Here is a 24,583-nt window from a genome sequence, read left to right as displayed (position 1 = left end):
GAATCTTTTTATCTGACAACCAGGTGCAATGGAGTCCATTTCAACCTGCACCTAGCATTATGCTTAGTTCTTTGTCAAAGGGTTCTCTAGAAAGAAGGATGCATGTATCAATCGCTATACAGTTGTGACGACCACGTGCTGTGTTTGTTGCTGGGTCTCCTTGTGCTGAGTCTGGGTTTTCCCTGGCTCTCAGCCATTGAACGGCAAGTTTTCCCATAATTCTTCCTCTACACTTTTAGTTGCACCCCGCACCTCATCTGGAATGCCTTCCCCTTTTTCCCACCAATCCAACAACTTCTCATCCTGCCGGGCACATTCAAGTTCTTAAATGAAGCTTTCTCTAATGATAGTAGTCTTTATTTTTCATTTGTTTGAATGTTAATCTTGCCTCCCCACAAGTAGATATTTAAAATTTCCTATTTTATCAAATGATTTAATTTTACTAACAATCACAAAGGAAACTTGCTTTATTTTTTCATTATGGTACAATTTATGACAAGTGTTGGTCAATAGAATGATGGAATGGGTGTGGAAGTAATAGAGATTTCTAGGCTGGTCTTAGTTCAAAAATAAAAGAAAATCCTCCCTATAATTATTTAATCTCTTCCCTTCCACAGTGATCTGGGAAGCCCTTGTTAGGGATGTGGAGTACCAAGTTCAAAGCCTAGAGCCCTCAGTTAATACTGTTAGAAGTGCTGCCTAGGAGTCCTCACCAATCAGCAACATCAAAGTATAATTTTTGTGCCAATGATAAATAAAGTCTTATACTTTTAAACTTTTAGAATTTTTTATTAAATTACAATAGCAAGTTATTTACCATGAGTGATATACTCCTTCCTCTATTTATTAATTATATGAGTTGGTACATGCACAGCACTTAGACCACGTTTGGCACACAGATAGGGCTTAATAATGCTAGTTGTTATAATTATTACTGAATAGTTACTTTTAGTAAAATCCTTCAACTAAAGTTCATTGAGTATTCACTAGGTACTAAGCATATTCTGACCACCATTGAAACAATCAGTTAATAAGCACTGTCTTTGTTCTTAAGGAGTTCACAGCCTAATAAAAGTAAAATAAAAGAAGAGTAATAAAATATCTAACATTTATTGAAGCCTAAAGTGTGTCACTACTGCACATCTTTCTGTATATTAACTTCTTTTTCCTTATAATAATTTTATATTATACCCATTTTACAGCCAGGGAATCTGAGGCACACAGAGATTAAACAAAATGTCAATGCTTCAAAGCTGACTATTGGAAGGATCAGCATTTACATCGGGGAGTCTAACTTCAGTGCCCATGCTTTTATATGCCATGCTGCCCATGAGAAGTATGTGAATTAATGGAGCTGTGATCATCACAGAATGTGATGAAGATAATTCATTGAGCAAGTGACAGTAGAACAAAGCTTGACAGATAAGTAGAAGTTTACCAGGTGCACTATAGTGTTAAGGATACAATTTTTAATTAATAAATTATTTCCTATGGATTGATTGATTAATAGAGCTAATTTTAGAAAGCATTAGGTTAAATAGTCTAAAAGCTTTAAATCAGTAATGACTCTTGGTTATAAGAAGGAGAAATCCAAACTGTACTTAGAAATTATATTTAGAAAAAAGAAGAGGCACTTATCAAGTTATTTGTAAGGCTCAAATGATATAATCAGGACAATGCCTCTCTGCTTTTATACTTACGAAGGGCTTTTTTCTTTTCCATGTTGGGTGGGAAAAAATGAACACTGGTTACCCAGGCTCATATTTTATGAGACTATTAACCTCTGTGGAAAAAGCACTGAAAGAAAAACATTTTTAACATCTCACTTCCTCCTATACAGACAGAAAGACTCATTGTCTAGCCTTATTTTCACATTATTGGGGCCATGTGACTGAGTTCTGGCCAAGGAGTTGTGGGAGAAAATGGTCTCAGTCTATTCAGGTGTGGCTCTCAGAAATATTTTTTTCTGTGTCTCAAAGCTTTCCTTCCCCCTTGTGCCCTGACCTAAGAGACCACATGTTTCATATGGGTGACATCCCAAGCAAGAGTGTGGCCCAAACCAAATTGGACTTTCCTTGCCCTGTAACTATGTCTTTATTTTGCTAAGCTTCTGAAATGTCAGATTCAATTTGTTGCTGCAGCCTATCCTAATTAATACAACTACCTGACTGGCACGAGTCTCAGAGACAAATCTGGATGCACTAACTTGTCCTGTGGGCCAATTTCTGAATTAAGTACTATAGCAAGGGTTTAGAATGGCCAGGCCCAACTTGAAACCACCTAAAAGTAAACCATACAGAATAGGAGAGGAGTCAGAATGTAAAGAGCAGAGATGGAAAAAAGTTAAGTGTCCACTATAAATTTCACAGCCTTTATTTGAGTTATGGTATGGGTCACTCATACTAAACATAGTTGCCGATTTCCTAGACCATGGGTAATAACATCCATACCCACTAATATCTGAAAGGACAACGTTTTTGAGAACAAATCTGTGATTTATTTCCATAATACAATTCCATTCAGCACTTTAGCTTGATAAGCACTTTTTCCTGCCTGAATTTTCTTCCTACCCACATCTCATTTTATGTCTAGGAGTTAATTCTGCTCAATTCAGTTGTCTTATTCAAATATAGAAAGATGTTATGTGCATTTCTTATTTTTTAAATAACACTGTCACCTGACTTTGTTTTTATTAAATATTAATACATTTGTCTTCAGAAAAAATTAAATTTCTTTCCCTGCAAATCCCATGGAAGTAGAAACTTAAATTGAAGGGATCATGGTTGGTATTGTGTTTGAGGGAATCTCATCTACACTAATCCTATTCTGGGGCCAATTTTTATTACAGAAAATATCTGTGTACTTAGGAAGTAGGCAGGGAATATTAGAATTCAAAGTACAGAGAGAAATACAGTCCTTCTTTGTACTGTGGGTTGTAGAGTGCAATCAGAGGGATCTTTAAAGTCATATGATCTTTTTCACTTTAGATTTCAGACTTTTCAGGAAAACTCTACATTCACAGTTGGGCAAAATCTTAAAGGGCAACACCTGACATAGTACAGATTATTCCTCTTAAGCTGCATTTCTCTTTATGCTCTAAAATTGTATTTGAATTAATACTACAAATGGGTAGTGAACTGAATGCTGTGAACTATTTTACAGTATTAAGAGGCAGGGAGAACGAGAGGTACAATGCACATCTAAATGCCCAAATCAGTCATTTAAGCAATAGGTTAGTTTGTAGACTTCAGAAGGAAAATATCATCCCAATTGAGAAGAATGCTTTTGATAAACCTCATGAAAGAAAAGGATTTAAAATGTCATGAAGAATGTGTTTATGCAAGGAAAACAATGAAAAAAAATAATAAGGTACTTTTATTGGAAGCTTTCAAACATAAGAAACCATCTGCCAGGATTGCTTTAGAAAGATATTGGCATTACATGGAGTTTTGGACTAAATCATCATCATCATCGTCATCATCATCATGAGCTATTAGAAAATTTATTCTCAGTATTCTTGTACCAAAGTTCTGTGTTAATATTTACTAACATGTATTAAATATTAGTAATTTATCAAACATACTAGGAAGCTCTTTACATGAACCAGCACATTTACTGCTCATGACAAGCCTAGGATAACAGCCTAGTGGTATTACCCTACATGTATGCATGTATGTATTCTATGTATATCCAAGTATGTATCAGAAACTTTTTAGACCAATAAAAAAAAGTTAGAGATTATGATACACACCCCCATATTTACTAACTGTTCCATTTCTCTCCCTGCACACATGCTTCAGGTACTAAACCATTCAACCATAGGGTGCATCCATAGCAACACTTCCAAATGTGTATCTCAAGAACAAGAATACTGCAGAATCCATCTCTTGATGTCAAGGATATTCCCTTACAAAACTACAACACAACTGCCATACATGAAAAGATCAACATTAATTCAACTCTACCCTGTAATTTTCCAACCATTTTCCATCTCCAGTTGTCTGAAAAATCATATTTGTTTTTTTAAAAGATCCAGTAAAAATTCATGCATTTCATTTGCCTATTATGTCCTTTTAGTCTTTGCCATCTAGACTAGACCACTCAGCAGTCTACATTTCTCATAATATTGAATACTTTGAAGATTCCAGGTCAGTGTCCTAAAAAACCTTCAACATTCTTGATTTGCTGACAGTTTCATAATGATGAGATTCAAATCACTATATGGTACTTGTTTGGGCTCTGAGCATTTTATAAGAGCAGTGTGAAGCTCCAAGATCACTTCTGAAAATAAACTTTCTATTATTCCCTCATTAGCCCAAATACTCCTCTCTTCCTCTCCTCTGATTGTTCTCCAGCCCACCCCAAGGAAAGGTGCTTTCTTTATCTTGTACTACAGAAATATGCACGGTCTCTAACTGTAGTGCACTAAGAGCTGGAAATGAGTGCCCTCCTAACATACAGGAGAAACACAACTGATATTTTTAAAGAAAGTGCCCAACTTCATACCTATCAAGTTCTACTTCATTAGCTACTAAGTTTTGAACTTAATAACGGGAATGAAAAGATAAATTCCTCTACAGTAAGGCTTAGAAGACCAAAATAAATACCAGATGGATTGAATTTTAAACATAAGGAAAATCCTATAAAACACTCACTAACATATAGGTGAATAGCTTTAGTAACTATAAAAAGAAATTTTCTAAAAATACATGCAATTAAATAAACTGGAAAGAAATTGAAAAATATAAATGCTGATAAAATTATTTCCATATCAAAACACATAAACCAAAATAAATGGCAAACAAAGCCAAGGAGAATATTTACCAAAATATTACAGAAAGAAATTGATATTCCCTAAAGAGCTTATATGTTAACAAGTATTATTAACTAAAATGTCAATAGGTTAGTAGGAAAGAGAATAATGTGATTTACAAAAAAGTATATGTGAATAAAAATATATTTAAAATGTTTACAAATGTTTAAAGAACATAAGCTAACAAAATAGTGATGTATTTGTCCAGCAAAAGTTCAGAGATTTTTAAAAAATTGATCATTTATAAATGTGCAAGCAAATGGTACTTACATTTATCTATAGTGTGAATTTAATATTCTCATTACTGTGTAGGAAACAAACTAGGAATATTTTATCAACAGCCTTAAGAAAGTTTATAGCATTTGACCCATTATTTCACCTTATAAGAAGGAATCTATCCAAAGAATGAGAAAATCTATCAGAGTTATATAGAAAGATTTTATGCAAATCAAAATCAAAGCAAGTGATGGCTAAGTAAATTCTAATGTAGCTATAAGATGGCATAATATTTTACTATTAAATTCAAAAAAGTATACCTTGAGTGGGAAAATAATAACATACTAATAAAAATACAGAATATATAGTATTATGCTAATTATTAATTATAAACACATATTTTCATTAGGTAAATATTCTGGCATTAGCTTTGAAAGTAAGCTTCTGAGATTTTTGGTTTTTTTTTTTCCTTTTTTGTATCTTCCAAACTATTTCCAATAATCATATTTACATTACACTTGATTTTTTTATCTTTTTTATTGTTATGTTAATCACCGTATATTACATCATTAGTTTTTGATGTAGTGTTCCATGATTCATTGTTTGTGCATAACACCCTGTGCTCCACGCAGAATGTGCCCTCTTTAATACCCATCACCAGGCTAACCAATCCCCCCACCCCCTCCCCTCTAGAACCTTCAGTTTGTTTTTCAGAGTTCATCGTCTCTCATGGTTCGTCTACATTACACTTGATTTTTAAAGAAGAATAAATAAACCTAAAAAATATAGGTAACCTTAGTAGTTGGAGAGTGGCTTTATGTTAAAGGAGGTGAATGGTCACAAGTAGGGCACAATGATTTGGTAAAATGATTCAGTTTTTGAAAGAGCAGCGGGTGCATCAGAGTTTCCTTTCCATTTCCCTTTGTTTATGCTGGTATTTGACTGGGTCTCAGCCATATGGATGTGCTCACTTGTACATGAGCCTGGTGTGCATTTGTCAGGCTCAGCTAAAGTGTCAATAGACAGGTTGGATGCTTCTTGACATCCACATCAAGGTCAGTCCAAAGGAGGCATCCTATCAGTGACTGATCACCTGTGGGAACTCTGGGGAGTTTCGTGTTTTGTAGATTTCCTCTTCCCTTGGGAAATATGGCATTATCTGTATTCTATTATGTATCTGGCATAATAAAGGCTTTCTAGACAAATGCATCTTAAAAATAGTCATTGGCAAAATGCCAAAATTTTGTTCGTCTTAAAATTGTGTTTTGTTAACTGTAAAATTTTAGAAAACTCAGTTATATCCTCTAAACATTAATTTTAAAACTGACACACAAAACACACAATCTGAGTAGCTTAATGCTTATTAAAGAAACCAAGTTTGTATTCAGAAAATGTCCCACAATTAAAATTACTCTAGATAGCTTCACGAAAATTTTGTATTAAATATTTATAGGAGAAATAATACCAATTCTACATAAACTATTTCAGAAAGTAGAAGAGACAGAACCATCTCCAACTCATGAGGCCAGATAACCGAATAACTTTACTGCCAAAACCAGACAACATTACAAGAAAATAAAATTACAAGTCGATGTACATCACGAATTTAAATGCAGAATTCTCAACAAAATAGTAGCATATCAAACGAACATTATATAAAAATGGAAAAATAGTTTACACCAGGAATACAGTTAATATTTGTAATTAGGTAAATGTAGTTTACTGCATTTGCAGAATAAAATCTATATAAAAATATAACCAGCTCAGTAGAGGTAGAAAAAGCATTTGACAATGTCAACACACATTTATGATTTTAAAAAATCTTAGCAAACTAGAAATAAAAAGAAACTTGCTTGATCTCATAAAGCACACATATGTAATACCTACACCCAACATAATATTTAATAAAATATTGAAGGTTTTTTTCTGATAGGTGATACAGCAAGGATGTTCACTCTCATCATGTCTTTTAAACATTACACAAAGGTTTTATCTATAGCAAGATAAATAAATATAAAAAATACAGAATGGAAAGAAAAAAGTAAAATGTATTTTTCAGACAATAGTTATGTAAACCTTAAGGAATGTACAAAAAAAATTCCACAGCTTAAAAAGTGAACTTGGTAAGTCACAAGAAACAAAGTCTTAATCAGTACAAATTTATCTCTGTAGACTAGCAATAATAATGGGATATTAAATTGAAATACATGATTTGTCACTCCTTAGACAACAGAAAATACTTAGGAATAATTATAGTGAAAGATGTGCAGGAATTCTATATGGGAGGAAAAACGAACCCTTGCATGAAGAAACGAAAGTAGGTAGGAATAAACGGAGAGATAATCCATCTTAATGCAATGAAAGCTTCCATATAGTTAAGATGTCAATTCTCTCCTATTTGATCTCAAGATTAAGTTTACTCTCATTCAAAATCCCAGAAGGCATTTTTTTTGCAGAAATTGACAAGTTTATTATAAAATCTAGAACTCCAAAATTAACCTTGAAAAAGAAGCAAAAGTTCGGAGACTTACAGTACCTAATTTCAAGATTCGTGTAATGCCACCATAAACAAACTAATTTGTTAGTAAGGATAGGAAAATAGGTCAATGGAACACTAGGAATAAGCCCACTGTGGTTTGATTTTTAAAATCAAACTGTTGGTTCACAACCTGGCCCCACTGGCCCCCATTCATGGAGGGTAAGGAGAGACTGAAAAAAGAGGCCAGCCACTCCATACTGGTAGGTGACTGCCTTAATATGCAAGGGAACTTACCAGGCCTCTCTTGGCAGCAAGATGAGTAGATCTCCCAGGGTGCCGGCCAGAATCTTAAAAATGCATAAAGAGACCTTAACGGGGGGGCAGCTGTGTGTACCTTCCAGCTTTCCCAACAACACCTCAAACTCTTACATCTGTATCCTTGAAAACAGCTCCCACTGCAGGAACAGTGGGCAGAGCGAACATTCCCAGCACAGGAGAGGGGTTGAGGATCCTCTGATTGTCCCCAGGGCAGCTGGCAGGTCACCCAGAGGTCACATCCTCTAGATGACCTCCTCCAACCACAATTCAAAGAGGAAAATATGTTTTAACTTATCGTGCCAGAATAATTAAGTAAACCTCAACCACTATCTCACATTTTTTTCAAAAATTAACATGGGACGCATCGTAGACATGAATATAAATACATTTTCAAACATCCAGGAAATACTATAACTAATTTTACAATATTGCGATGGAGTATCTTTACGTAATAGGACACTGACAGAACTATCATAAATTTAAATAAAATAGATTTGATTCATAAACATGAAAACATCAGCTTTCTCAAAAGACACCATGAAAATGAATAGGCAAGGCACAGGAAAGGAGGGCATACATCTGTCAAAAGGCTGTCATCCAGAACATAGTAAAGCACTCCTACACATCAGTAAAGAAATACAAACTGTGCAGTAAGAGATGGGCAAAAGATTGAAAAGACAATTCAAAGAGGAATATTTATATACTCTTACATAAAATTGGCAAAGAAGTGCATGAAAAAATATTCAACATCACTAGTCATCAGTGAAAACACATGATTGCACCACACACCCACTAGAATGCCTTCAGTTAAATGTCTAATGTCAAATATTCAAAAGTCTGTAGAGCATCTAACTATCTTAGAATGATGGAGTAAATGCAGTTGCCAGAAAGAGGAACTAAAGGAGGAAATGGTTATGAAGTGGGGATGGGAAAAGAAGCCACAAAACGAGAGCGAAAAGCAGTCAGAGAAGTAGGAGGAGAGCAAAATGGCCACACAGAGCACTTGTCAAGAAAACCAGGTGCAAAGAGCCGATCAACATGCACTCTGATAAAAGAGCCTCCGGAGTGTCTCCTCAGGCACACTTTGCACCCTTCAAGAAATCAGTGATCACAGAGGAGTGAGGATAAAGGCTAGAGTGAAAGTGACTAAGGGATTAATGTTAAAAGGAGAAAGAGAGGAAAATAGTCTATAAAACTCTCCTGAAAAGATACACTGAAGGGAAGAAGAAAGCTAAAAATATTGCTTGAGGATATATCCAATTGGAGAAAATCTCATGTAGGAGAAAAAAGTCAAGCTTGCTTATAGGTGTGGGGAAATAGTTAATAAAAAGCCAGGAGTTTTGAAGATATAAGAGAGAATATTGACAAATCCCAGAACAAAATTTCAGAGAAGTCAGAAATAAACAAGACTAGGAACACGCAGGAAAAGTATAGCAGGTCGACACAGAAATGGCATTTTGTGGCCCCCAAAAAGGAGAGCTTCACGTTGTTTGAACTTGAGCCCAGAAGCGAAGGAATGGGAGTTGTTTTGTGAGAATAAAGGGCTCAGAATAGTGGAGCACATTTGGAGCAGCAATTATAAAGAAACAGGGAGTAAGGAAGAGAGAAATGAAAGGAATGGCAGAGCGCAATGAGAGAACAAAGAGAGCGGATTAATATGGACTCATGAATGAATATCAAACGAGTTTTATAATTTCATGTACCAATACAGTACTTTAGGCATGCTTATAGCAATTTTGCCCCTTGGGAATATATATATCTATATTTACAGCCATACCTCTATATGCATCTATCTTTATGTTTTCTAGTTCAGCCTAGTCATATTATTAAACCAGTGAAATTAAACTAGTGAACTTACGTATTTATCATAAAACACAAGTGGGGTGGAGATAAAAGGATGTAAAGACACAGATTGAGGAGTTAAGCGTTTAGGAGACATGAGAAATGGATCAAATACCAACTCCAATGTGACAGCTTCCTCTGACACTGATCGATGGTTAACTACTTACAGCCAAAAGCATGCTTGAGATGACTTACACAGGCTTATAAGAGCAAAACATATGTATCTCTTTCCAACTTGCCATTCAATGATGTGATTTTGATAGCTTGATGTCTTCTAGGGTGGAAATATTTACAACCTGGAAATTGGTAAACACTATGTATTTTTTCCCCCTCTGAGGGGTTTACCAAGACTCCATTGCGTCTACTCCTTCTGAGTTCCCATTACACAGTTTCTCTGCTCTGTTGATCCTCTCTTATTACATCATCCGATGCAAAGAATATGGATCTTTCTTTATCAAAGCCCCAGTTTCTATTAGTGTCTGGCATACAATTTCCCTTCAGAAGGAAGGGACTAAGAAAGGATAGAAGGAAGAATGTACAGAGGGAGGGAGACAGAGAGGAAAGGAAGTTGCAAAAGGGTAATTCAGAGTTTGAGATTGTGACAAATAAAAATCTAAGTAAGTTGTTCCAGAGGTAGAATTGTGACTTCGGTTCATCAAACTGACATGGTTGCTATAGTCTCAGAAACAGTGATAGCTGGGGATGTGAGGTGAGTGGAGATTATGACTGTCATTGAGGAAGATAGGAGACTGTCCTTCAAATTGGTAAATACTAACAGGATGGAAAAGACCATTTGAAACAAATACGATTACTCATCTTCACTCTGAGATGAAAGGGGTTAATATCTGCCCCCCCCCCCCCCCCAGAGGAAGCATCCTTTGCAGTTAAATGGAAGTAACTGATCATTTTAGAAATGGGGAAAAACTGTTTTGGCTGACCACTAATTTTTCTCACTTGAAGCAAGTTTGTAAATAGCTTGGCTATGACTCTCTTTGAGAAACAATGGCAGAATCTTTTATCCAGACAGAAAAACCAAGAAGGATGAATTTCATTATTCCTCCCAGATGGTTGTATCTTGGATTTAACTAGCCAGGACCTAGCAGGAGGCAGGATAAAGCACTCATTAATAAGACAGGTTCTGTGGTCGGAATCTGAGTTGAGAACCTAGCTCTGCCTCTTACCATATCCATGAACTTGTACATGCTATTTGTTTGAATGTTTTCATCTGGAAAGTGCGATTAAAACTGCTTTATTCATTGGGTTGTTTAGAGAATAAAATAAACGAATAAGTAGATCATTTGGCACAGTGCTTGGTATATACTAAGTACTCAATTAAATATTCATGATACCGATGATGGTGAAAATGTGGTTATGGGACAGGCTTCTAGATCCCTCAGTTCTGTTTTTTTGCCCACAGATACTTGTGGCAAGACATGGTTCCTTTAAGAAGGGAAAACCTTGCACACTTCCTAGGAGCATCAGTGACAACTCATTCACATCTCTCCTCTGCCCTTTTTAGTGATTGCTCAGAATAAATTCTAGAATTTTGTTCCTTCTAAAAATCTTAAGAGTTCAATCTTTGGGTTTAATGGGCAAATGAAATACTTCTGTATCTGGCCTGAAATTTCACGCTTAAAATGCAAGAATATTTTCCACGGAGTGCTTAGATTTCTTAGTTTCGCTCCCTGTCCTTGTCCAAAAGACGTTTGCCTTACAAAAACAAAACAAAAGTCCCAATGTATTTATCACCCACCCCGTAATTATTGTCTGAGTAATATCAATGTTTAAAATAATTGTCCCAGGCAAGTTATTATCCTCTTTGAATGATTTCTGGTATATCTGCAAGAATTGTTAATTTCTGTAATAAGAGCCTGAGTCAATCTAGTTCTTACTGACTTTATACTCAAAAGTTATAAATAACTATTCTTCTGAGAAGAGTTTTGTATTCTTTACTTTGATTCTTTTTCTAAAGTTCTAAAAGTCTGCCTGAAATCAAAGATGATTTATGCTTTAACAGACTGTAGCGCATGTGAGGTTACAGTAATAATAGGAAAGCAACTTTCATCGACTCTGATTTCTGATCCTCTAGAAAGTCCTTTCTCCTCCGCAGCCGAACATCTCTGGGATCCCCACATTGATGAATAACGTGCTCACAGATAAGCCAGTTTTCCCCTGGCTCCTACGGCTATTGCTCCACAGGATTCCTAGGTGACGATAAGACCCCGATGAGTCATCGCTTGCCCACCAGGTGCTGCCGTTTCTTCTAAGAACACGCAGGTCTTCTCTTTCTGCCACAGCTGTTGGGTGTGTTAGTGCAAGAAAGGAAACCCTTCCGCTTCCCTCTTTGGCTTGTACTCTGTGAGAGTGGCACTCAAGAAATTCTGTTGATGCCCCCAAAGTGTTCCAGAGATTTCTGTTTGTTTGTGTTTGTGTTATTGTTGTTTCCACTTAAAAACCTTCGTTTTACATTTGATTTAGAAATGAACTGTGCACAGGATGGACAGGAACAGCTGAGTGATGGACTCCATGCTGTACAGAGAATTTTCCTTCCTTTCCCACAAAAAAGAAAAGCTTCTCTCCCAAGAATCTCCGGACCCTTCTTGGAAGTCAAAGTTGACAGCCCTTGTCATAGATTGGGAGGCATTTATGATTCCCATCCAGATGTAATTCTCACCTGCTCTCCCCTCCGGCTGCTCTTTCCTCCCCACCTTCCAGCACACTTACACCCTGGCTACCTAATCACCAAGGGCTGTTTTCCTTATTGTTGTTTCCGTACATAGACCCTATCTTTGTCATTTTAAATCTAAGTCTAGTTAATTTGGTTACTATGTAGGGACAACAATAAAACAAATAGCTTCAGTTTAGTTGCAAATATTTCAGCCTAGTCTGACCATGGCCCATAGATGAGGTCACACTACTTATTCAGATGCCATTTGAGAATAGAGTGTTCTTCAGAAAGTTCCAAGGATGCCTGATCTTTAATTGAAGCCAGTTTACTCATCATGTGACATCACTGCCTCTGCTGTTGAATAGTGTTCAGTTTATATGGGAGGACAAATTGTTACCAGGAGATTCCAAGCAAGAACTATAGGCCTCACAAAACCAAGGACTTAATTTGTTACAACAGAGTCTACCATGTGAATTCACTGGGAATGAGAACAGGTGTGGACAAATTCACAGAGGGTAAGAAATAGAGCTGAATGTTAAAATAGGAATAGAAATTGGTTAGTGGGAGAGGTGGTCATTCCAAGGGAGGAAACGGCACTTTTATATTCCAAACAATTTTCATTGCTTCAGATTCTACTGCTTCTCATCACCAGTTATGAATTTTATGTGATATAAAGAACAGCTTTAAATGGGAATCCAAGGAAAATTAAGAAAATGGCCCCCAGGCAAATGATGCTCAGCCTACCTGACATTTAGGGGCCAGAACTCTGAAAAGAAGGGCCTCTCTCCCTAGGACATTTGACAGCAGATGATTTCCCTATACTCTCCATAGTTTCACCCCAATTTAAGACAACAACGTTTCTTATCAAAATGGGACCTTTTTACATGAAGTTCTTTATTTTGCTAGGCTTACCAAGTGTGAAACTAAATCTTTGCTAATTTTAAATCTAGCTTTACTTTAACTAGAAACTCAAGCTTATAATCTTTCAGTTAAGGTTTTATAGCCTTATGCACCTTCATCTATAACCCTGATGCTTCACAAAACCAAAGAAAAACACAGTTTTTTTTTAAATAAATTTTTGATTTAGCAGTCCAATAAACTCACTAATAACTTGCAAGAATAAATCATTGTGGGACTGAAACCAACAGCATAATTAGCCTGGTGTACCCCTGTCTTCTTTATCATAAAATAGTAACTTCATAAGACTTGAAGGAATTTAACAGTTGAATAACCAGAAGAGATTTTCTGAGGAGGAACAGGATTTTTTTTTTAAAGATTTTATTTATTTATTCATGAGAGACAGAGAGAGAGAGAGAAGCAGAGGGAGAAGCAGTCTCCCAAGGAGCAGGGAGCCCGATGCGGGACTCGATCCCAGGACCCTGGGATCATGACCTGAGCCGAAGGCAGACGCTTAACCATCTGAGCCACCCAGGCGCCCAGGAACAGGATTTTTTTTAAATTTTATCTTCTTTTATAATTTTTTATAGAAAACATAAACAGGGTTTTCTTTTGAATCAGTAGAGTATTATGCCATCCTGAGCTCGATATAATTTTGGTAAAATTTTTCTCTGTTACTTGTTCCATTTTATTCTCCCACTGTTTTATCATATAGATGAAGATAGTATAAAGCATGGAAAATTTAATAGCCTCTCATTATACAGTTTATCTATCTATCGTCTATTTGTCTATAATTTTATTATCATTTACTTCATTTATTTTAAGATGTGTCTTTGAATGACAGAAATAATATAATTGAAAACCAAAAAGTCCTTACCTTTAGAATTTGTTTCTATTAAGAATCAAAATGAAGAGGAGGAAAGAAAGAAAGCAGATTTGGGTTTTAAATGCCTGGTGATCCCTAATAGAAGTAGATGTTTCATGAAATCTGCAAAATTGGGAGCCATCAAACACGTCTGGACACTTAATGAGAATCATCCTACAAGTACCTGAAAGTTATGTGTTATAATTTTAACCTCCCCTTTGGAGAGGGAAAAAACACACTCAACAGTCCCTAACCTGTTCACCTTGTGTTGTTCTAACTGCTTGGATTTGAGAGTCTATTATATGTCAGGCACTGGATACTAGATACTAGAAGCTGCACATTGTCTCGTTATAATCTTAGGTGGAGGTGCTATGATCATCTCCATTGCACTGATGAGGAAGCTGATGTTAAGAGCAGTAAATTGCCTACTTCACTTATAAATGGCCGAGCCTGGATCTAAGAAAACAAGATGGATTTTAAATTACAGAGGGAATTAGGAGCTGTTCCTCTAATCCTCTGCTAATCCTTTTTTTTTTTTAAAGATTTTATTTATTTATTTGAGAGAGAGAGAATGAGAGAGAGAGCACCAGAGGGAAGAGGGTCAGAGGGAGAAGCAGACTGACTCCCTGCCGAGCAGGGAGCCCGATGTGGGACTCGATCCCAGGACTCCAGGATCATGACCTGAGCCGAAGGCAGTCGCTTAACCAACTGAGCCACCCAGGCGCCCCCAAACAAGATGGATTTTAAAACCCCACTAACTCACACTTGAGTTGTGAGGAGGCTGAATAATTTCATACCACACGCTTCTTGACTAGCTTTTTCCTCTTTGTTCATTGTGTTCATTGATGTGTCTACTGCCCCCACTTCCAGCTTCCTGAAATCAGATGCCACATCTTAGAGGGAAGGAATCTCACAATGATTATAGGACTCCTCTCATAGTCTAGCCAATGGTGCTGCTGAGTCAGTGGGAGAGTCCTTTCTTCCCTTAGTAGGTAAAGCTGTGCATGAAGGCCCCTGGTTAGCCAGGAGGATCTCTCAGCTCAGACACCCACTAATGATCTCACCAAGAAGGCCCTTGAGGACTGGATGCTTGTCACTAAGGGAAGGTCCTATAGGTGCAATCCAGCAGGACAGAAATCATTCTGTAGAGAAGCGTTGTTATCCTGGACTCTATCCCACACAAAGACCAGATGCATGAATTTGTATAATCCAGCCCTTGGGTTAGCGCCTGACACAGAGTTGACACTTGTTGAAACAATGATATAACAACATTTGACAATAAAAACATCAATAACACTTTGATGAACACTTTTGTTCATTATTTAATACTCCCTGAATTCTGCTAATTTACATACTATTACATTTTTAAGTAAGAAATATGAGGTTACAGAAAATACATTAATTTTCTCATATTCAACTTCAAATAGTGACCGAAGTTTTAAGTAGTTTGCTTGAATCTGGAGCTCTTAAACACTAAATTGTTTTTTTCTCCTATAATCCCAAGACATAGCCCAACTCCTGGCACATAATTAAGTCTCATTAAATTTTGGAGACTGGCCAAATAGGTATAGAGCAGGTGTCAGAGACAGCAATTATAGCCAGGCATGGAGCCACCAGAAACCAGCGGCCACTTAACTATAGGGAGTTTTGGCTCAGTCTTCATGGCTATTTGAGACATGATGATAGAGATGGAAATGGTTTCTTTTCTTGTGCCACAGTTACATCATCCTTTCTCTTCTTACCCTAACCTTTTTCTTAACTACTTATGTAATCCAGATAAGGAGTCTTGGTGTGCCTCAGCAGTACAGTGATGAAATGATGTGTTCAAAGCAAAAGGTGAGAACAATGACAAGAGGGGCCCCTCCCACCCTGTGTGTTCTATAACCAGATCTACATACTTTATTAGTAGTTAATGGGGCATTTCATGTTCTCCAATTTCTCTGGACTAATTGCCTGCTGCAGGGTTATCATAGACAATTAGAAAGAACCACAAAGGCAGCAGAACTCTCTCATCATCTTGTACATCGTCAAGGAGATTTAATTCCATTCTTTGGAAGAGACTTTAGATGGTACTACACAGTCTTAGAGAATCTGAAAATCTAGGTCTTGCTTTACTTAATTTTATTCTTTTTTTTTAAGATTTTTATTTATTTATTTATTTGAGAGAGAGAGAATGAGAGACAGAGAGCATGAGAGGGAAGAGGGTCAGAGGGAGAAGCAGACTCCCTGCTGAGCAGGGAGCCCGATGTGGGACCCGATCCCGGGACTCCAGGATCATGACCTGAGCCGAAGGCAGTCGTTTAACCAACTGAGCCACCCAGGCACCCTCCTTAATTTTATTCTTATTTTACTGTCTGCCAGACAGTAAAATTCATTCCCAGGTCACCAGTTCCAGGAAGTCTAAGCAAGATGGTTAATTCTTGCTGCCATCAGATTCAAGTGTCATAAAATATTTGCGAAATAAGAAATGACAAAGAATCAAATCTTTAGAACATCACCTTCACCCATCATGCACAGTGGGCTTGGCCTCAAAAGAACTTTGACTTTAATATTGTTAGAATAACTATATAGCATCCTGTAGGACACATTGTTTCCTCTGTTTTAGTTATTGTTGTTTTTTAAAACAACACTTTTGGATGCAATGGAAAACCTCCCCTTTTTGCCACCAACTAACATTTGACAATTTATCCTGTAAACATCATTTATTATGCTTACCAGCACTACTATAGATATTGGTACATCTGGCAGCCAGTAAAAGAAAGTGAGGTAAAAAAAAAAAAATACATGCATACTTAACTTTGAAATGCATTATTTACTCATGGCTACAAAGTATGTGGCCCCATATGCCCTATTATGCTTATTCAGACATTTAAAATGATATTCCAGTAAATCCTCCTGTTTAATTCCCATCTAATCCTTTAAATGCTCCTGAGCATTCTTTTTTTCTTGCAACACCTTTTGTCCTAACCTACCTACCCTAACCTGTTTTATCTTCCCATTCCCCTAAACTTTCTTTTAGAAATAACTGGTTTTGAGTTCATACTAGGTTTTGGACATTCAAAGGAGTTCAAAATACTGAGATATTCTAGAAACTGCTTTCAAGAATAGTATTACCTGGTTATATACTTAAGCATATGAACACATAATAATAGAAGTGCAATGATGAAACCACTGTAAACAATTTAAAAAAAGACCTTGCAATTCAAATGTATTGGTGTGCTGTTAATTACTTCTTCATGCAGTCTTTGTGATTTTGTTCTACCCCATGCTAGCTAGCTCATTCAAAATTTACAGAAAACCTCAAGGAGAGTGGCTAAATATAACTTGTATCTAAATCACATGCAACTTTTATCAATAATAAGAGCTTCATTGCTTCTCTTATTTTATTTGTGCAGCAGGTAATCATTTAAAGTAAACCCTTGGTAAAATGCAACTCAAGGTAATTCATCATGGGCTACATCTCACATATAGGGGAAATGACTCATGAATAGTTATATGGCTCAAGCTTTTGGGATAAAAAAAAAGTAGTATTAATGGAAAGATCACAATAATTAAGTGGAAGCCAACCTTTGGATATCAATAGCCACTCACAGACTCATTGGCAAAGGTAATGAAGGAATTAGAGCTATCATGAATATTCCATATTAGGTTTTAATTACCAGGGCAAGAGCCTGAGCCTTGATGATCTTTTAATGAAAGGTGGGATGATTTCTTAATTTAGCATTTTTCATTTTAAAAGCTCATTAGCCTACCAAAAAAAAGTATGTGAAATGTATATGTTAGTTAGCTTGACTAGTAATTATTTCACTGTGTGTACATATATCGAAACACCCATGTTGTATACCTTAATATATATATAACCTTTATTTAAATTTGTTTTAAAATGAATAAATAATAAAATCGGGAAAATATTTTAAAAATAAAAGTTCATTATTCAATTATAGCAATGATATTCCACAATGGAACAAGACTTGACCAAAAAGAAACAAACACCACAACGAACTAAACAGGGGTAAAAATATTTAAGCTACATCTTCCAGAGCAGACTTCTTCAAGATGTATTTTATGTTTTCTGTTACCCAATAAATAGTTCTTTGCCAATTTGTCCTGTCCTCATGTGCTATAAAATATTAACCCTTTATACCCTTCCAAAGAGAGAGGACCTTGTGTTGCTTAGTACTAGGGGTGTTTTGGATGCTGCAAACTCTGGAAGGCAAGTGCTGGTGAGATAGAGGTGGAGCTAGATCCCCTGCCTTAAGGATCTTAGATAATCCAATACTGAGCCTAACACCTCACTAGGCCACTGTGATATAGGAAAGAACATCAGGGTTCGAAGCCCACAGCCAAGAAAGAATTCTTGAAATGTCTTTGGTGCAAAAAGGTGGTTTTATTAAAGCATGGGGACAGGGCCGTGGGCAGAAAGAGCGGCACCAGGGTCACGAAGAGTGCCTATTATATGCTTTCAGGTTGGGAGGGGGTTAGAGATAGCGTTTAACTCTCTAAGGAATTTGGAGGCAAGGTTTCCAGGACCTTGAGGCGGGCTAGCTATTGTTGGGAAAAGGTCATTTGTTACAGTCTAATAAAACCTTAGTCATGAGACCCTGCAGATGTATATTGGTGGGCCATACGCTTGGGGGGTGATTGCCAACACGTATCCCTGGGATTTAGAGATAAAGGAAATTTCTAAAGGAATTTTTATATGTTAAAGTAGACTTACAGGATCGGGGAGGAGGGGGGTATCAGGGTAGGATTGCCTTTTGCCCTTAGCAAAGTGTCAACATCCAAGCAGTTGAGTCCCAAAGGATTGTCACTCTGCCTGTTTCAAGGACTTGACAATGGGCTGGTAGTAAGGAAATTTCATAACTTTTCTTCTGCCTTTGTTTCCTACATCAACTGGGGTTTAAAATAATAACTCATAGAAGCAAAGAAAAGGCTTCAAGACTGAGTCCCACAAACCCATCTTCGGTCTCAGCTACTTGGTAACTAGTGCATGAAAACAAACAGCCCCAACTCATTGGTTTTACAGTAACAATTTCTATAAATTCAGCAAAGGAGAAGAAGCATGGGTTACTGTCCAGAGAAGAAACATGTTTAGCAGGAGCTGATGATCTAGTCAGTATGTTTGGAAATAAGCTTTTGCTTTTTTAATCCTTCCTCTGAAATTTGCAGGCAGGGCTAGGTTTTTAAATTACATTAGTGTGGACTTTCATTCTTCATAGCGAATGCATTAAAGGTAGCCACTATTAAAGTTTCCTTTCATATATATTGAAAAGGAAATGAATTGCCACCCTATTAGACCTGTTTTAATGTTCTCTAAGCATATTATTTGCACATTTGATTGTAAGCCATCAATAAGCAATGTCTGGATTAATTTTTTTCAGCATGGATAAGAAAAGTAGGGGTGTATTTTTAATTATGGTGACATGCACCCTCTATCTTAAACACCCAAGAGAAGCATAATTTCAAAAATCCATGTGATAAGGGGAATGTGGGAATAACTGCTCTTATTAATAATTTCTATTTCTATAAGGGAGATAGATTGAGAATCTTATCTGGAGGTTATACTTTTAAATAGTCAGATTAAAAGCAGTTATGAAATAGCTTTTGAAGTTTGGATGCAATTGGAGTTCATTTGCAGCCCATTTCCATCATAATAAGATCTTAGAAGTGAGCACAGGGGAAATTGGGATGATTCAGTCCTTGACACAATGTGGAGTTGTTCTCTATAATCATATCTGTAAGGTTTTGTCCGGACTGGTAAGACACCCCAATCTCATAGTCTCATTATTTTTAACTTGAAAACCTCTTTCCTAATAGTGGTAACGAGTACCCTACCAAACCCCCTTTAAAAAAAATGAAAGGAGAGCAGTATTTTAAGAAACTGAGAATGAAGGAAAATGGCACACCGTTCCCAGCTACAGCCAGGCAATGCCTGAGGGAGCACAAATGCTTTTGTTATCCCAACTTAGTGCTGTCTGGTGGAATAAGCATTATTTAAAAAATGGATTTGAGACAGTAAGAGAGACTCTGAGGAAGCTGAAAGGACAATTACAAGTTGGGGGTGCTAGAGAGATTTAAAGGGGGGCAGAGGTTTCGATTTCTATGCTTCATCTAACTTGGTAAAATGATGACATCAGTGGACTGTGATAAGTTACGTGCATATACTGTGATCCCTACAGCAACCACTGAAAGAAAAGATATACAAACAGATATACCCACACAAAAAAACACTACAGGTAAAGTAAAATAAAATTCTAATAAAAGTACAATTCACCCACAAGAGAGCAGGAAAGTAAGCAGTGAAATAATAAAAGGAGAACAAACATATAATAAAAAGTAAAATGTCTGACTTAAGTCTTAACATGTTGGTATTTACACTTAACAGAAATGGTCTTTAACAGTATGACCCAACTATTTGCTTCTGTAAGAAGCTAAATTCAAATGTAACAATATAGGTGTATTGAATGTCTAAGAAATGAAAAAATAAATATATATCATGGAAACCTTAGTCAAAGAAAGCAGGAGAATCTATATTAACATCTGATGAAGTAGACTTTAGAGCTATATCTGTATCTATAAACAGAGACAGAGAGGGGCATTATATATTTATAAAAAAGCCAGTCTACCAAGGAGACATAATCTTAAATATGTTTGCACAGTAGAAAACATGTGAAGTAAAAACTGATATAACTGCAAGGAAAAATAGAAAAATCCATACTTACAGTTAGAAGCATGCATATCCCATCTCAGCAATTGATAAAACAACTACATAGAAAATCAGAAAAAAAATAGAGAGAACATAGCAACATTAACTACCAAAATCCAATTGATATTTATAGAATATTCCACCAAACATTAGCAGAACATATATTCTTTTCAAGTGCTAATGGAATATACTAGAATAGACAATGTTTGGGGCTATAAAACACCCTTCAATGAATTTGGAAGAACTAAAACCATATAGAATATGTTCTCTGACCACAAAGGAATCAAACCAGAGATCAATAACAGAGATAGAAAAAAATCTTCCAAAATTTAGATACTAAATAATAAACCTCTAAGTATTTCATAAATTAATAAGGAAATGTCAACATATTGAGCCTATTGAAAACAGGACATATCAAAATACATAGGATACAGCAAAACAAGTATTGTGCAAGAAATGTATAATACTAAAATGCATACATTAGAAAAGAGGAAAGTGTAGAATCAATAATCAAAGCTCCTCCCTCAAAACTGGAGGAGCAAAATAAAGCCAAAACAAGTACAATGAAGAAACAATAAGGATAAGATCAGAAATCAATGAAATTGAAAACAGAAAAATAGAGAAAATCAGTGAAACAATAAGCTTCTTTTTGGAAAAGTTTTTTTTAAAGATTTTATTTATTTGATAGAGAGAGAGAGAGCACAAGCAAGGGGGAGCAGCAGGCAAAGGAAGAGGGAGAAGCAAACTCCCCCCTGAGCAGGGAGCCTGATGCAGGACTGGATCCCAGGACCCTGGGATCATGACCTGAGCCGAAGGCAGACGCTTAACCAACTGAGCCACCCAGGTGCCCTGGAAAAGATTTTTAAAAGCTGACAAACCTCTAGGAAGACTAACAAAGGAAAACAAGAAGAAAAAAAACAACAATATCAAGAATAAAATGAACAATGAACATAAAATCAATATCAGATAGATACATGAAAAGGTGCTCTGTATCACGAATTACCAGGGAAATGCAAATCAAAATCACAGTGAAATAGCATCATACCTGCTAGAATGACTATCAGCAGAAATCTAAGCGATAACTAGTGTTTATGAGGACACGGAGAAAAGGGAACCCTGTATACTTTGGTAGAGGTGTACACTGGTGCAGACACTATGGAAAACAGTTTGGAGGTGACTCAAAAAATTAACTATGGAATTACCATGTGATCTAGCTATTTTGCTTCTGGGGTATTCTGAAGAAGATGAAATCACTGTATCAAAGAGATATCTCTATTCTCATGTTCACTGCAGCATTGTTTACAATTGCCAAGACATGGAAACAACCTAATTGTCCATCAGTGAACAAATGGATAAATAAAAAGTGATACATGTGCTCACATCCAAACACACACACGTACACACACACACACACACACACACACACACACACACACACTTTGGAGTATTATTCAGCCATAAAGAAGGAGATCCTGCCGTTTGTGACAACATGGATGAAACTTTGAGGTCTTCAAGCTAAGCGAGTTAAGTCCTATGTTGTAAATGATATCTTGTATAAACTCTGAGTTTTATTATAACCCTCTAGAGGATGTTGATATTTTTGTCTTAAAAGACAAGCAGGTTAGTTAAGTTCAGCCTGGGCAGAATGGTACAAACCTCACTTCAGTTCTCAGAGACTTTGATCTGCTGCTTTGGGGCTACTTTGCACTTCTTTGCCACTTTCGGTAATCAGACTGAAATTAAATGCATGCATACACTGAATTAGGTATCATCTTCTCTGGGTCTCTCCTCTCTAGAGTTTCCCCCCTCACTCTCTGGTTTATGTCATCTTTCTGTAGTTCTTTTTTTTTTTAATTTTTTTATTGTTATGTTAATCACCATACATTACATCATTTGTTCTTGATGTAGTGTTCCATGATTCATTGTGCATAACACCCAGTGCTCCACGCAGAACGTGCCCTCCTTAATACCCAACACCAGGCTAACCCATCCCCCCACCCTCTGTAGTTCTTTTGATATGGTTGCTACTGGAGTTTTAGCCATGCAGCTTTCCTCCATTTTGGGGGAATACCCTTGTAATGAATCCACAAGTGAGGGAAAGTCACAGATTTGATCTAACTTCATGCTGATTATTTACCCACATTTTACACTTCCTTATAACATCCTGCCTATTTTTATTTGCTCTGTTTGATTTTCAGGTAGTCACTTTTTCTTTTGAATCTGTCCATTGTCATATCTGTAATGGGCTGGAGGGCTAGTCCTAAGGGATTACACTGAAACAGTAGAACAGGACCTATAGGACTATATTTTCATACCAAAGGTAAAGGGATTATATTATATATCAGATACTGGTAAAGAGAAAGGATTCAAGAATGAGTTCATAGATTTTGGCCTGACAACTGGGCTAATGACATTACCATTATTTTAAAAGTGGAATATTTCAGAAGGAATAGGTTTGGGGTGGGGGTGTAAAGAAGTTCAGTTTGAACAAGTTGAGTTTGGGACTGCTATTACACGTCCATCTGGAGATTTTAAGTGAGAAATTCATAATATAAGTCTTTCTTTCAGTGGAGATGTCAAACTGGAGATAGTTCTGTGAATCATCAGCATGCAGACTGTTGGGGTTAATGTAGAGCATGAAATCAGCCATAATACCTGGCTTGCTAAAATGTAACACAGAGGCCACTGGGGGCAAGGGAGCATTTGGGAGAAGGGCGTGGGCCTTTGGAATGCTGCAGGGAGTTAACCTTCCCCTGAAGTTCTCTTAGCCCAAACAGCCACCCTGTGATCTAAGAGATGGATACATTGTCCCTTAGGCTGTATTTAGTAAAACACGCATGTTAGCTTAGCTTATCTTTCCCATAAATCCTCTCAGTTTCTGTAAGACCCTTTGTCACACATCATGTGCTTGAGAAACAGTGATAAGGACATCCTGAAGGACCAATAAGGAGCCAAGAAGAGCAAAGAGTCTTCATCTCTGAGCCTTGACCCCCTCGCCTTCTCCTCTCTTTCACGGCAAAGTTTGGAGTCATCTTTCATCCGTGGGTACAAGGATTGCTGGCCATTCCGGGCAGTAGATAATATAAAAAGATATGGAACCGAATAAGATTCCCAAGGGAGTGGATGCAGATAGGAAGGAAGAGACACCAAAAAGAGACCCCCAGGCTGAGACCTGGCTCACTTCAAGAAGCAATACAACAAAATGTGAAAATGTGCTCAAAGCAATATGTAAAGCGGAATTATGAAAAGGAATAGCTAATTCAGTTTGAGGATATCAAGAAAGTTTCATACAGATACCTGTTAAAATGAATCTGAATGTCTGAGTAAAAGTTAACCAAGAACAGGAAAGGATGAAGGCTTTCCTGTGTGTTATGACCACAATGAGCAAAGGTTGAGAGGATAAACAGCATGACCTCTAGTTCGGCAGTACCAGAGAAATCATGGGTCAGGGAATGGGAAAGGCTGCCTGGAGAGGAAAGAATAGAGTAAACCACCACAGACCTATTTGTCCTGTTAAGAAAACATCTCTTATCAAGAGAGTTTGTAGTTTTAAACTCATCCTGAAGGTAGAATATTTTACTTGAGTAACCTGAGTGAGAATTTAAATTTACAAAACAAGGCGGGAGTTTCTTTGTTGAAATTAGTGAATTTAGAGAAAGGGAAGAACCCCCATTCACATTTCCCTGCCGCTCTGGGTGGCAGCCCCCAAGATACCTACCCATGATCTGTAGAATGCAGACCTTGGAACACACGGAGCTAGTGAGGCGTTTGCGACGACA

The sequence above is a fragment of the Callorhinus ursinus genome, unplaced genomic scaffold (assembly GCF_003265705.2).
Source record: "Callorhinus ursinus isolate GAN/ISIS: 27379988/994484 unplaced genomic scaffold, GSC_fseal_2.0 scaffold20, whole genome shotgun sequence".
Taxonomy (NCBI): Eukaryota; Metazoa; Chordata; class Mammalia; order Carnivora; family Otariidae; genus Callorhinus; species Callorhinus ursinus.
This window is presented reverse-complemented; position numbering follows the sequence as displayed.